Raw genomic sequence first — 13,580 nt, 5'->3', positions numbered from 1 at the left:
AGGGCTCCTTACAGGCAGGTAATGTCCTGTAAAATACTGCCAGAAATGTAAACATGTTAACAAAGTGTAAACATTTAGCTTAGCCACTTAAGCCCTCTTTTGTCACACTACACGACGAGTCACACAAAAACAACCAATCTGGTCAGTGTGTGTGTGTAGAAACTGTAGATTGGCTGTTTTAGTCAATTTGGGGGAAAACCCTGGAAAGTTTTCCACCTACAATGACACACTCAAACTAGGGACAGGGCCCGGCTGAAAAAATGGTTAAGGGTAATCGAGGCTGGCGGTTTGAGCGAGTCAACCAAAAGTAATATGCGTCTGCTCCAACAGTAGCAGTTCCAGTCTGTAAATGACTAGCTAACACCCTGCAATCCTGAGGGAGCTGGCCCTGCATCATTAAACCAGTGACTCACTCACAGCACCACCAGTAAGGCCCTCGTTACATTACATACGACCAAATATACACATGGATGGCTGTACGTTGATCCTGACCTCCTTCCAGCAGCCAGTGACACTTGTCAGTTTGCACTAATAGCTGTTAAGTCTCAGCAGAGAGAGCCGGGGGGACAAAACAAGGACATATTTATGCTCTGGCAATGAGAGACACATTCCTGGAATGCCAGCATCGACGCATGACATCTCCAGAGTTAATTAATGTGTCGCTATGGGCTGCAGAGTGTGAATAGACATTTGTTGTGTCTGCAAGACAAGAATTCTCTCTCTCTCTCTCTCTCTAAACCTTAGGCTTAGACATTGAAGGCTATGCTTACAAAACCTACAATAAATCAGAAATTGTTTTTGCTCGTCTATATTGAAGATTAGCCCTACGTGACTTATATGTCATATGTCACGTGAAGTGGGTAAAATACATACAATGTAAAAAATCCCTCTGCTAATTTCAACTGTGAAGAGCATACCGAAATGGAATCACGCCTTAACACCATTTCCCCCAGCCTTAACAAAAGCGCAAAATCCATTTGCTCCATCTCATTTTAGCTGGCTTCATGTCATCTACCTACAGGGCTTGATGCCCAGGGTGTTTAAGAGCTGGATATAAGCTGTCCAGTGTACTCTGGATGGCTGGGACAGATCCAACTGCTCACCCACTGTACTTCCTTATGACAGCACAGACAATAAAACAGGAATAGAGTGGCTTTGTCACAATCACCGACTTAAACCTAGCAGGCCACTTTATTGTATATACTTAAGCCATATATTCAAGCCGATCCATAACGTGTTGCATTGCAAAGCTTTGAGTTTGCACATCTGTCATGTGTGGAAATGTTTGAAGATGTACTGGGCTGTCTGGGCATGTGGACAGTACAGCCCAACACAGGGATGCAAGGTTTGATGGTTAAAATGGACACATCAGCATGCACATAATTGCAGATACCGATGTAAAAAACGTAAAATATTGGCTAGACATGCATTGTTCAGGCTCTGGCTACCACCTGCCTGCCTTGCTGCTTGGTCCTGTTGGTTGGCACTAGTCACAGAGCTTGGCAGGCAGCCCTGACACCTCACAGCCAGAAGGTCCTGGGATTGAACCCGCAACCCGGGCACTTTCTATTTGTGGGGCTTGCAAGTTCTCTCATGTTCATGCGAGTTTCCTTTCCTCACACACCAGAAGACATGCCTGCTCAAACAGTTCTCCTGCCAGTGGCAGGTCCCTGGGCACTGCTCAATGGCTACACGCTGGCTACACATCAGAGTGAAGTACAACTTAACTGTGAATAGAAATATTTGGCCTTCGGGCACTCAGGTGGCAAGGTACCTGCCCACCACCATGCTGGGGCTGGGGGTTTGAATAATCCACTGGGGTGTGTTCGTAAAGACGCTTTGTCAAGCATCTATACAATTGACCGTGTTTGGGGAAGGGAAGCCAGGCAGGGAGGGTGATATTTCTCATGTCACTGTGCGTACTCTGGGGCAGCACATGCCAGCAGGGAGTGTTGGGTGGGAGGAGTAGGACGGAGGCTCTACATCCTCCCGGTGGGGTCTCCTCACTGGTAGGTGAGTCGGATACAGCAGTGACAACACAAAAAACATGTGTAGGGATGAAATAATTGGCATAACATCTAAATTGGGATAAAAAGTAACCCCAAGAAAATAAATAGATGACATTCAAGCAAGTAAACATTAATTGTGTCATTCTTGTGCTTTCTAGAGGAAGTAAATGGTGTTTTACAGAATGGTCCACTTGGTCATTTCTATGTGCAGCACCAATGGGTTTATTTTGCTCCCACAGCTCTCAACATCAATTACAGAACAACAACACAGGCTCATCAAATGTTAAGTAAATTGCTTCACTTGTGAAAAGCAATGTAGTGGCGGCATTTAGGATGCACTCAGAGGCCATCAGCAGGTCTGTGTGAGAGCTATCAGATAACTGGTAATGGTGCAGCGCAGCTGGTCAAACCACACACTGTTTTCATGTATGCACTCATGGTCATGACATCCATTAGGACAGCTGCGTCAGCTCGGCTTCCTAACTGTTTTACGGACACAGGGCTTTGGGATTTGACAGCTTTGATTAATTACTAGTACAGTACAGTAAATTATGATTTGCCATTTGTTTTGATCATTTTATTTAAACTCTGTCTTCAATTTGTTGGAAGCTTTGCCCTAAAGAATTTCACACCTGGCGTAAACTTGTGAGGTGACAAGTAAAGTAAAGTTGCGGATGGGTTCTTTTGATTACCGTTTGGGCTCGTCCTTGTAAATCTTTGCCATCAATTTAGTTTTCGTTTATTAAGTTAAATAACCACATGAGCCGTCCCTCCCTATTCTGGGGCTGGGCATCATAATAGGCGAGCATTCGGTAAAACAAATAGGCGATCATTCTGCTAAAATGATCATTCTGCTAAAATAGGCGAATATTCTGCTAAAATATCTGATCTACAAGCTCATATTGCACCGTGAGGAAGTAGATTGCTTATTTCAGCAACAAAATTTGGTGTAGAGGTAAAGAAACGGAGGGAACCAAGGACAGAGACCTGTGGGACACTGGTCAATGAAGTATATACTGTACAGTAAGTTTGAAGCGGTTAATTAGGCTTGAGAGTGAACCTGTATCAGATTATCCAGACAGATGCATTGACTGTATTTCCAAGCCAATGAGCTACTGATTGAATGAACACAACAGAACAGCATACTGTACATGGATAGAGCTCATGGCTTACATTTAAGATATTTCCCATGAGAGGCATTGCTCTGCTGTTAATTATCCTGTACATCAGATGTGGACAGAAGCAACACATACATATATATATATCCATGCTTGTTTTGCACAATGTTACTTGCACTAATGTTCATAGATGAGTTACTGCAATCAGATACCTTTTATAAATCTGTATAGAACGGTCTATAAATAAGTGCACTGATGTATAGTAGAATACCTTCTACAAATCTGATATCTGAATCAAATAATCCCAAATTATATTCTTGCGCTGTGATTCGGTTGTTCACAAAAAGATAGGCAGAGTGCCAAAACATGAACATATCACTGTTGTGCTGATATACTGTGTGTAACTGTCGGATTATAGTTTATTAATCCCCTGGGGGGAAAATTCTTGCCGTTACTGAAACAGAGTGTAAAATGTTAAAAGCGTACAACAATGAACAATACATAGCATTAACTAAACGCTCACTATACGTACATGTATACTCCACACACACACACACACACACACACACACACACACACACACACACACACACACACACACACACACACACACACACACACACACACACACACACACACACACACACACACACACACACACACACACACACACACACACACACACACACACACACACACACACACACACACACACACACACACACACACACACACACACACGTTGCTTTACTTCAACATACTGTGGCAGTATGACCGAGAGAGAACCTGGCTGGTTGCTCAGTCCAGGACTCACAGCTGGTGACGAGTGACAAATAATTTAAGCAAGACACTCTTGGGCCAAGAGGGAGCAAAGAGACAGCCACGGCAGAAATCTGGGATGGATGGGCTTAGAGATGGGGAAGGACATCAACATACATGCAGTCAGTTTGTGGGGGAGGATGATAGTGGCTGACAGGACTGTCTCAGCACATACTGTCAGGAAAAGCAACCCACTTCAAAAACACCTCACAAAACCAGAAAAACCACCACAACCAACAACAAAAGACAAGTTAAAAATACCAAAGACCACACAGCCATGTCATATATTAACAATTTAACTTAGTCCTCCATTTGGTCATTTGAATGTGGCAATTAATTCTTATAAAACAAGGGCATCATCCTAGTATGAATTCTGTAGCTGGTACTGTAACTCTCACATTGTCAAAAATCTGGTGGCTGTGTGGTCTGGCAAGGTTACAGGGGGCCATAGAACTGTCTCACCAGTGCAGAACTATACTTTTGTATTATTATTAAAAGCTTACTTTCCCATTCTAACATGATTCATTTGTAATGATCAAATATAGATTAATTCTATCGACTTTTCACTGACAACCCCGACAGACAGACACACATTATCTTCTGGCAAAAGTTTTGCACCAACATTGTTTTTATGAATCATTGATTTTGTTAATAGAACAATAGTTTGTTCATAGAAGTAATGTTTATTAGTTATTATGTAAGCACTGTCACAACACTATTGATAAACAGACACTTTGCATTCCCACTGTAGTTGTGGAAGTGGAAGTTGTCAACCTGACAAGGTGGAGCTGAAAGTCTGACCGTACAAACTATATCTGAATTTAGGGCTGTGTCACAACTCACAATCATGACATTGTATTTGACGATAAATTGTCAAACTAATAATTGTGATTAATGAGTTAATTGTGTTTTTGGCATTGAACTTTGACTTTTAGGCTTTGTAAACAAATTGCACTGGGCAGATATGACAAATAACTTCAATATAGACAGAAATAACTGAACTTAACTACTACCCATACGCATTGAAAATAACGTACTGTGGGCAAAACAGAACAGACCATATTAGTTATCAATTGAATGCGTTCAAAACAAATTGCCAGTCTACAAGCTCACAATATGTTGTGATGGGACACATTGTGTCGAGCTGGTATTGCCTATTTCCCCCTATTTTTTAACATCTTTCAAAATGTATAAATATTTTTCACCAGATAAATGTAAACAGGTAAACGACAATTCTTCAAAAAATAATTGCGATTACGCGATTATGTAATTAATAATTGTGACATGACAGGCCTAGGGTTCCTATTCCCACAGGACACCAACATGAAAAAGTAAATGACTCGGTGTGCCTGCCAGTGGAAAAGAGATTTAAATATACATCAGGGTTAAGGCTACACTACTCCTCCCATACAGTACATACAGCAGCTATATGCTCTCACCCATCTTTAGGAATCCTAGCTGCTGCTGACCTTCTTATGAAACAGTTTCATCACCCACTGAGTCAGAACTTCTGACTCAGAAGTGATCTCATCAATGGAAGTGACAAGCAGAGTGTGTAATACCATGCTGGATGACTCACAGTCTGTGCACGGTGCTCAACACACGCACACACACACCATGTGAAATCTGCATGGCTGCTAGAGGATACAATCAGCATTACGGCGGCTACGTGCAATTGAACTTAATCTGATGACACCCATCAAGCAAGAAATAATTTGCACATGAAAACAATAAGGCCACTCTGGTGGCGCAGTGGTAAATCCACCACAGTGAATCCGACTTTTTCGAGTGTCTTTATACGAACACAACTGGCCTGTGTTAAAGGCAGGGAAGGCGGGCGAGGACGGTGATAATTGTCACTACACGCACTATAGGCTGGGCGGCACATGTCAGCAGGGAGCCTGGGAGGAGTAGGACGAACGCTCTACATACTCCCGGTGGGGGCCCTCATTGGCAGTAGGATTATATACAACAGCTTTGACAACACGCCAAAGTGTGTGGGGAGGAATTAATTGGCATAATGACTAAATTGGGGAGGAACAATGTGTAGAAAAGGCAAAAACAAAAATATATAAAATGTCACACAAACACAAATGTACACCTCAACATGTAGGCTAACAGAAATTGTTTCACTATCATAAGACCCGAGATAAATAGCTTCAACCATATGCCCTAATAGAAAGAATTTCCTATTGTACACCTACTTAGTTAAATGGACAGGTACGTAGGAAAGAAAATCAACATCAGATACCTGATGAAGGTCAGTTGGACCCAAACAGCATTTTATAATGATTAATCTTTTGTCTGTGCTAATAATCTCTCACATAATGCAATACAAGTGCGCATCGACAGCTCGTCAGAGATGTGTACACACAGACTCGTTGTCTAAAAGCTTTCTTTGAATAATCACAACTGGATGCAAAGCACTGGCCTTAAGTATCAAGTGGGCAGTGAACTAATACATTATTGATGGTATCCTCAGGTCTTAACACATGCTAGCCAACATCACTGCGTCAGAGAGAGAGAGAGAGAGAGAGAGAGAGAATACAGAGGGTGCAATGTGTTCCAAAATTTGTATCTGCACTGGAAATGGTATCCGTCAAATTAAAGCCAAATAATTTAGCTTTTGTGGACATGGGTGTAATTAAATGCCTACGGCTTCCAATTTAACGGAACAGAAAGTAGGAAATGTTGGAAGTCAGCTGATATATTTGCTTGCATGGTGGTAGCTGGGTTCTGACACGCTACAGCAAAACACAGAGCTGACAGCGTGTGAAATGTTCCAACGTTATCAACATTTTCATCACCCTTGTGCTGGCAACAGTCACATGGACCTTTGCCACAAGTGTACAGCTGTTCATTTGTGTAGAATAAAGGCTAAATAATTCTGTACGTGAAAGGCTTTTCCATCTGGTTGTCAACAGAATCCAACAGATTTATAGAAACCTGACCTAGCTTTTAATTGAGGTTTTGGCAACTCTTAATTGACATCTCAAATACCATTTGGTTTGCCCTAGTTTCATACCGATGAATCAATCACCTTAGCATTACTCCTATAAAAGGTAGTCAGAGAGGCATAACAAATATTGCATATCAATTATCAAACTGGGGTTTGTGAAATTAAAAAGGTTGAGAACCACACTGGTCTCAGTGATGTCAGTTTACCCCCAGCCAGGTTGCGTGACTCTGTGTTGCTAGGTGCTGTAGATCTAACACTAGATAATGTGTTACACATTTGAATAGTGCAAAGTTCCATAGATGGTCACTCTCTCTCTCTCACACGTACAAGTCAAAAACACAATATGATGAAGGAAGGGGCTTTCCTCCACAGTAAAATGCATTAGGCTGGCATAATGAATGGCTTACTATGTCTTGATCATGAAACCGACTAATGTCTAATAAAGAATAATTGATATGTTGATGCTTGCCTGCTTTGCACATACTGCATTAGAAATAATAAATCCAACATCCAACTTGTCCTAAGTGGATATGATACCTTTAACGTTACTCTGCAAGCTTATATGTATTGTATGTAAGCAGGGTATTATGCAGCTAAGTCAGATTTAAAAACTTTTAAGCCTTTTTTAATGCCACAGAATGATATTCAATATGTATGAATTACACACAACAAGCTCAAGCTCAGGGTCAAGTGTGTGTACCCTACAAATATTGGTTCCGTATTGAAAAAATAAAGCTGCTCTGTGTGTAAGAAGATACTTGTATTTTTGGGGCGTAGCTAGCAACTCCAGGCTAACCAGTCTTATGTTGTAACAATCAACACGTTTATAGCTAACGTTAGCAATAAGGTTTACTAGCCGTGCGCTAGCGAAGGTGGACTGTAACGGTTAGCATTAACTAGCATTAACAGGAGTTCAGCTCCCCATCTGTGTTTATACAGCCACAATAGTAACGTTACTGAACCGTCAATGAAGCCATAAATCTGTCATGTACAGAAAACTTTGTAATATAGCTTTAAATGATTAGAAAAAACATAGGCTATTATAGAGACGTTATACAGTCCTAGTTCCATATAATAAACCGTTAAGTGTATCTTATCTTTTGTGGTTGGTTAATTAACCCACAAATAACACCCCACCACACCAGTCGGCTACCAGGCTTTTAGCTTTAGCTGGTTGTCGTTTAGCCAAAAAATAACTGATCTACAAGCTGTCAACGCGTCGCCCCGGCGACGCGTTGACAGCTTGTAGATCGGCTCTTTTTGGCCAACACTCGCCTCGCGTATTTTAAGGGGCGATTCCTCCTCTCTCACACACACACACACAGACACACACACACACCGCTCGAGCTCTCCATCCACGTTAACCCCACTAGCGATTTTATCGACACGGCCGTCGCTTGCCGACAAATTAAATTCTAAACACCGTTAAAGAGACATTAAACGGGTTATAAAAGCCACCTTACTGTGTCAGAGATTAATCCTGGTTTTATCCGTTGTTCTTTCTTCCACATAGACTGAGCGGTCTGTTAACTGAGAGAAAAGGCTCGGGAAAACACGCCCTTCACCATGACGGTAAGGGGCCACGCCCCACTCACACGCCATTGGACGGGCCGAAACGTCAATCTTGGATGAAGACGAACGCGATTGGTCAGAGCTTTATTAATCCTTCTGCGTCACCACCAACCGAGGCGTTTACTTGCTTTGGGGTTCCTATTCACTGTTCAGCGCCCACATCCGGCCAAGCCAGAGACCAGCCCCTCTACTGTATCCGGTGGTTTTCATGCACACACCGCTGCCAAGTGAATTGATCCCAGTCTTAGTGTGTGTGTGTGTGTGTGTGTGTGTGTGTGTGTGTGTGTGTGTGTGTGTGTGTGTGTGTGTGTGTGTGTGTGTGTGTGTGTGTGTGTGTGTGTGTGTGTGTGTGTGTGTGTGTGTGCGTGCGTGCGTGCGTGCGTGCGTGCGTGCGTGCGTGCGTGCGTGCATGCGTGTAGGCCTATGTTAACACCCGAGCGGCAAAAACTGAGGTCTCCGTCCTATCAAATAATCCCACTGCGCGCCCAGGAAGGAGATTAAACAAAAGTTCTGTCTTTAATCATATCATACAGTGCACCAGTCTACATGCTGGTAGCGTCGATTGAGCAACATTTGATGTAATTTCCGGTTGGGACGTCATCCAAAGTGGTCCCCGTCCATTTTAGTGGATGGGAAGAAAAATATTCAAACGTGAATAACTCTTGATCTAAATCAATGCTTCCAATTATTACCAAAGATTGTGTTTTTGACGGCCCATCGCTGTCCCGTCACTTGTCACGTTAGAAGTAATCATACTTCCCGCTGTTGTCGATCGCCTCGGGGGTGTTTTGGCTACATCTAGCTACTTCCAAAATGGCGCGGAGCATAGGCCCTGAAGCTGCAAATCGCTGGGCGCCCTGATTTAATAGTTTCAAATACCCCCGGGCGTTCGGGGTGGTAAAGGGTTAGTTGCCATAGGTTTGTGGACTTACAGGAACATATTACCAAAATTCCCTTTGATTAAGGTAAACAAATGTTAGGGCCTACCCAATAAAAGCCTTGACATAGGCTATACGTTTCTTCAATAGTTTCTTGGTATATCCATCTTTTATTCCAACTCGTAGGCTATAGTGACTGGCAAGACTAAAAACAAACATGGGGGACCATAACAAAGCGATCCCGAAAGAGTCAGAACCACCAACCGGAACATGATTTTTTTTGCTTTTTATCATCCGGTCTAAACCACACCTAGACCAGATTAGTCACAGACCAGGCTTTACTCCAAGGTGGAAAGCCTGGTGAGTCGTGACGTGAGGTAACAATACAAATGATGCTAGTTTTGTGGATCTTTTGTGGATTCTGGAGGATCAGGGCCCACTTCAAAATCTTGAAAGTGATTGAAAGAGTTTGGTCAGATGGGTGGCATTTTCAGAGCATGTTTATTTTAACGATGACTTACATAACAATACAAATGATGCTAGTTTTGTGGATCCCTTTCACCCTTTGTGCAAAGATGCAGAGATGGAAAGTCATACTGTGGATTTTTTTTCAGTTAAACAAAAGTTATAAAAGAACAAAGGCAACCCAAGTGCTCTCAAATGAGCTCGATTCATACTTTGTTCTAACTACGCTGTGAGATTGTAAGTTGGCTCTAAAGCATAAAGGCTTTTGAAACGGTAAGAACTCAGAGGTGCTCACAAAGTCAGTAATAGATCATAGATGAAAGGATGCCCTGAGGTGAACTCCAATCACACTGAGGATGAGCAAGGATCAAAGTTAAAGGCCTTGAATGAGTCAGAACATACACATTAAAATACTATTAAAAATCACACCTGTGTGAACTGAATGGTGCAACTCCCCTCTCCCCTCTCTCTCTCATTAGCAGGCAACAGTGCAGCACTATTTCTCTCTCTCTGTTTCTGGCACAACAGCGCCACCTTTGCCCCTACTGGTACTCTAAACATAGTCACATAGTCACGGACATTGCTGTTCCTTGGAGTGGTTGCACCACTCAAAAAATGGGAAGGACGCCGACCGGTTTCGACCCGCGTTGGGCTTCCTCGTGGCTAAAGGAAAAAAAATGATTATGGTAAAATATTTTCACAATAACTATTCATCATACAGTATGTGTTTGTTAATTTTTTTCTAAACACTATTAAACAACTTTTTTTTTTGTTGCAAATGTCTGCTCACACTGCCAAAATGACGCAGGCAAGTGAAATGTATTTAGTTTAGTTCCATGTAATCTGTAAAGACAGATTCAGACTTCCGAAGTTGAATCAAATTCAAATGATTTTATAATTTCTTTCCTTTTTTGCCGATGGGTTCCCAGATTGATTTGAACGTAGTATTCTACGTTAATTCCCCCCCCCCCCCCCGTAGTGGCAAATGAAGGTAAGGGAAACTTTTATCTTGCCGGTGTTATACAGTTGTTTCAATGATCATCATCAACTTCAACAACACTTGCCAACTAGAAAAAGTGCCCTTCTGGGCACAGGTCTCCACCAGGAGGATAGGACTGTGAGATGTTTGGCAAAATGTTTAGGATTAATATAAACATGTTTTTGAGGCATTTTGTTCCAAAAATGTGTTTTGCAAAAATCAACCTGTTGGTGGCGCTATAACAGGCCAATGTGAAAAGGGTGGGATATATTCCTCAGCCTAGTAAGAAAATGTGTGAAAGATTTCACGTAAATTGCATGCTGCGTTCATGATTTGAGGCTTTTGTTCAAAACGGGGCAATCTTGCAAACTGTGAAAGCCAATTATAGCCAATTAGGATGGAATATGAAATATCGGACAGATCCAACTTGAGCACATGACCATAGAGATACTGTGTAACGATTTGTGAGATTTTTGGACAGAATCTAGAGGAGTAATATAAAAAAATGTGTTTTACAAAAGTCGGCCTCCTGGTGGCGCTATAAAAGGCAGATGCGGAAAATGCAGGTCAGCGGTTTGTCCTTGGCCTCTAGGGAGTGTGCATGCAACGTTTCACGCAGATCGGTGCAGTTTTAGGTACAACATGTGAAAAGCTGCCTCATGGTGGCGCTATAACAGGCCGTTCTGGAAAATGTGGGGCAGAGGTTCATCGTTGGCATCCAGGGAGTGTGTGTGCAAAGTTTGGCATCGACCGGGTTAACGGTGCCGGAGATTAGCTGGTAACGGACGGACGGAAAGACGGACGGACGGACACACACACACACACACACGGACGGAGTGCAAAACATACTCTCTCCCCATGCCTTCGGCCTGGTGGAGACAATAATGGAAGCTAAAGCCCCTCTGCCTGTGGCAATGTTCTGGTCTCCAGACTCCAGCTCATTCATTCATGCATTCATTCATTCATTCATTCATTTAAAAGACTGCTGTTCAGACTCAGCCACTCTAACCTTTCTTGCCCTTTCACTTGCTGCGGTTGAATCATCTTTTCAGAGACACTGATGTGGTTTTACTGATAACAAGAATGGCCAGGCCCTGAGGGTGTACAGCTGAATAGACCTGCAATATGAACTATAGCAGCTATTCTCTATACATAATGAACATGTTCTCCGCCTCTTACATTTATAAAGGGCGTGTAAGTGATGTGTTTTTGTAAAGACAAAGTCTTTTTGTTAAAAAGTTAAAGATCTATAATCTGATAGTAATCATTCTGGAGGATCAGGGCCCACTTCAAAATCTTGAAAGTGATTGAAAGAGTTTGGTCAGATGGGTGGCATTTTCAGAGCATGTTTATTTTAACGATGACTTGTGTGCCAGCTTGGATCAATGGAACCAACACAGGGATCAACGGTGGTCAAAATGGTTCTGTAACTCTGAGAGTGTACACATGTACACTCTCAGAGTTAAGGATCCATTTGGACCGCTGGCGATCCCCGGAGTCGATGTTGAGAACCAATGATTTATAGTCAAGTCAAAGGCTATTATATCACTATCACAATAATAATGTCGCAAAGGGCTGCATATGAAAACAGAACAATATTAAAAGCACATTTTAAGGAGTGTTCAAGTATACAGCCGTATGCCCGTACATAATAAGTAACAGTAAGTAAACATAGCTCAATGTACATACAATTTACACACTATACTCACATATGCACACACGTAAAACACTGTAAACAAAGGATAAAACTGACACACAGCCTTAATGTCTATATCATGTACAGTATACCAGCTGCTATGCTTATCCACCATATGTCTAACTTCATACATACTACTGTACCAAATATATTCTGTAGTATTATGTACATACCTTTGTTTGATTATTTTCCCCCTATCCCCACCCCTTTCTTTTTCTTACTCTTTCTAACAAAAAAGAAAAAGAAAATATATATATATATATATACAGCTCCATCTCAATGAATTAGAATATTGTGTAAAAGTTCATTTCCCCCCCTAATCAAGCTTGTCAACATACTGAAGCACAATGTACTCTAAAAAGATGGCTGTGTTGAAACCATTGTTAGTTGGTTGTCAGTGGATCAATACCAGAAGATAACATGGCCTAAAATCATCACTGTGTTTTGTCAAGTCCAGAAACACAACCATCTATTATGATATTTTACAGCACTGTGTGCCTCCGTACATTGACAAGCTTTATGTTGATGCTGATCTTCCTTTTCCAGCAGCACTAATTGTCACCTGCCCACAGAGCCAAAACTACTAGTAACTGGTGTACTGGGATACTGTGCTTAACTGACCAGCCAACTGGCCTGAACCCCACAGAGAATCTCGGTTGTATTATCAAGAGGAAGGTTTCAGACATAAGACATAAGAACAATACAAATAAATGTACGGCTATTATGAAAGCAAACCTGGACTTCCATGACACCTCAACAGTGCCACAGGCTGATCACCTCCATGCCACACCCCATTGATGAAATAATTTGTTCAAAAGTAGCCCAGACCAAGTATTAACTGCATACATTAATTTTCAGATTGTCGACATTTCTCGTTTAAAAAAAAACAAAAAAAATGTAGTGGTCTCGTAAAATATTCTAATATTTTGAGATAGGATCTTTTAATTTTCATGAGCTGTAGGCGCGTAGGCCTACAGCGTGTTGCACAAAAACTAATTTCACCCACTGTTTTACAGCTGTAAAGCTTTGATGTGACAATAAAGATGATTCTGAACTGTAATGTGGTCTACACCTTCGCATGACTA

General features: G+C 41.9%; 1 protein-coding gene across 1 annotated transcript in view; it reads right to left on the bottom strand.

The window, feature by feature from the left end:
• The window catches only part of LOC306916794 (disks large-associated protein 4-like), a gene marked incomplete at its 5' end in the record, with an annotated part of 76,199 nt that overhangs the window by 15,579 nt on the left and 47,040 nt on the right, over positions 1-13,580 (bottom strand). The window lies entirely within an intron of this gene.

Source organism: Electrona antarctica (assembly GCF_951216825.1).
Source record: "Electrona antarctica genome assembly, chromosome: 2".
In the NCBI taxonomy this organism is placed as follows: domain Eukaryota; kingdom Metazoa; phylum Chordata; class Actinopteri; order Myctophiformes; family Myctophidae; genus Electrona; species Electrona antarctica.
This window is presented reverse-complemented; position numbering and strand designations above follow the sequence as displayed.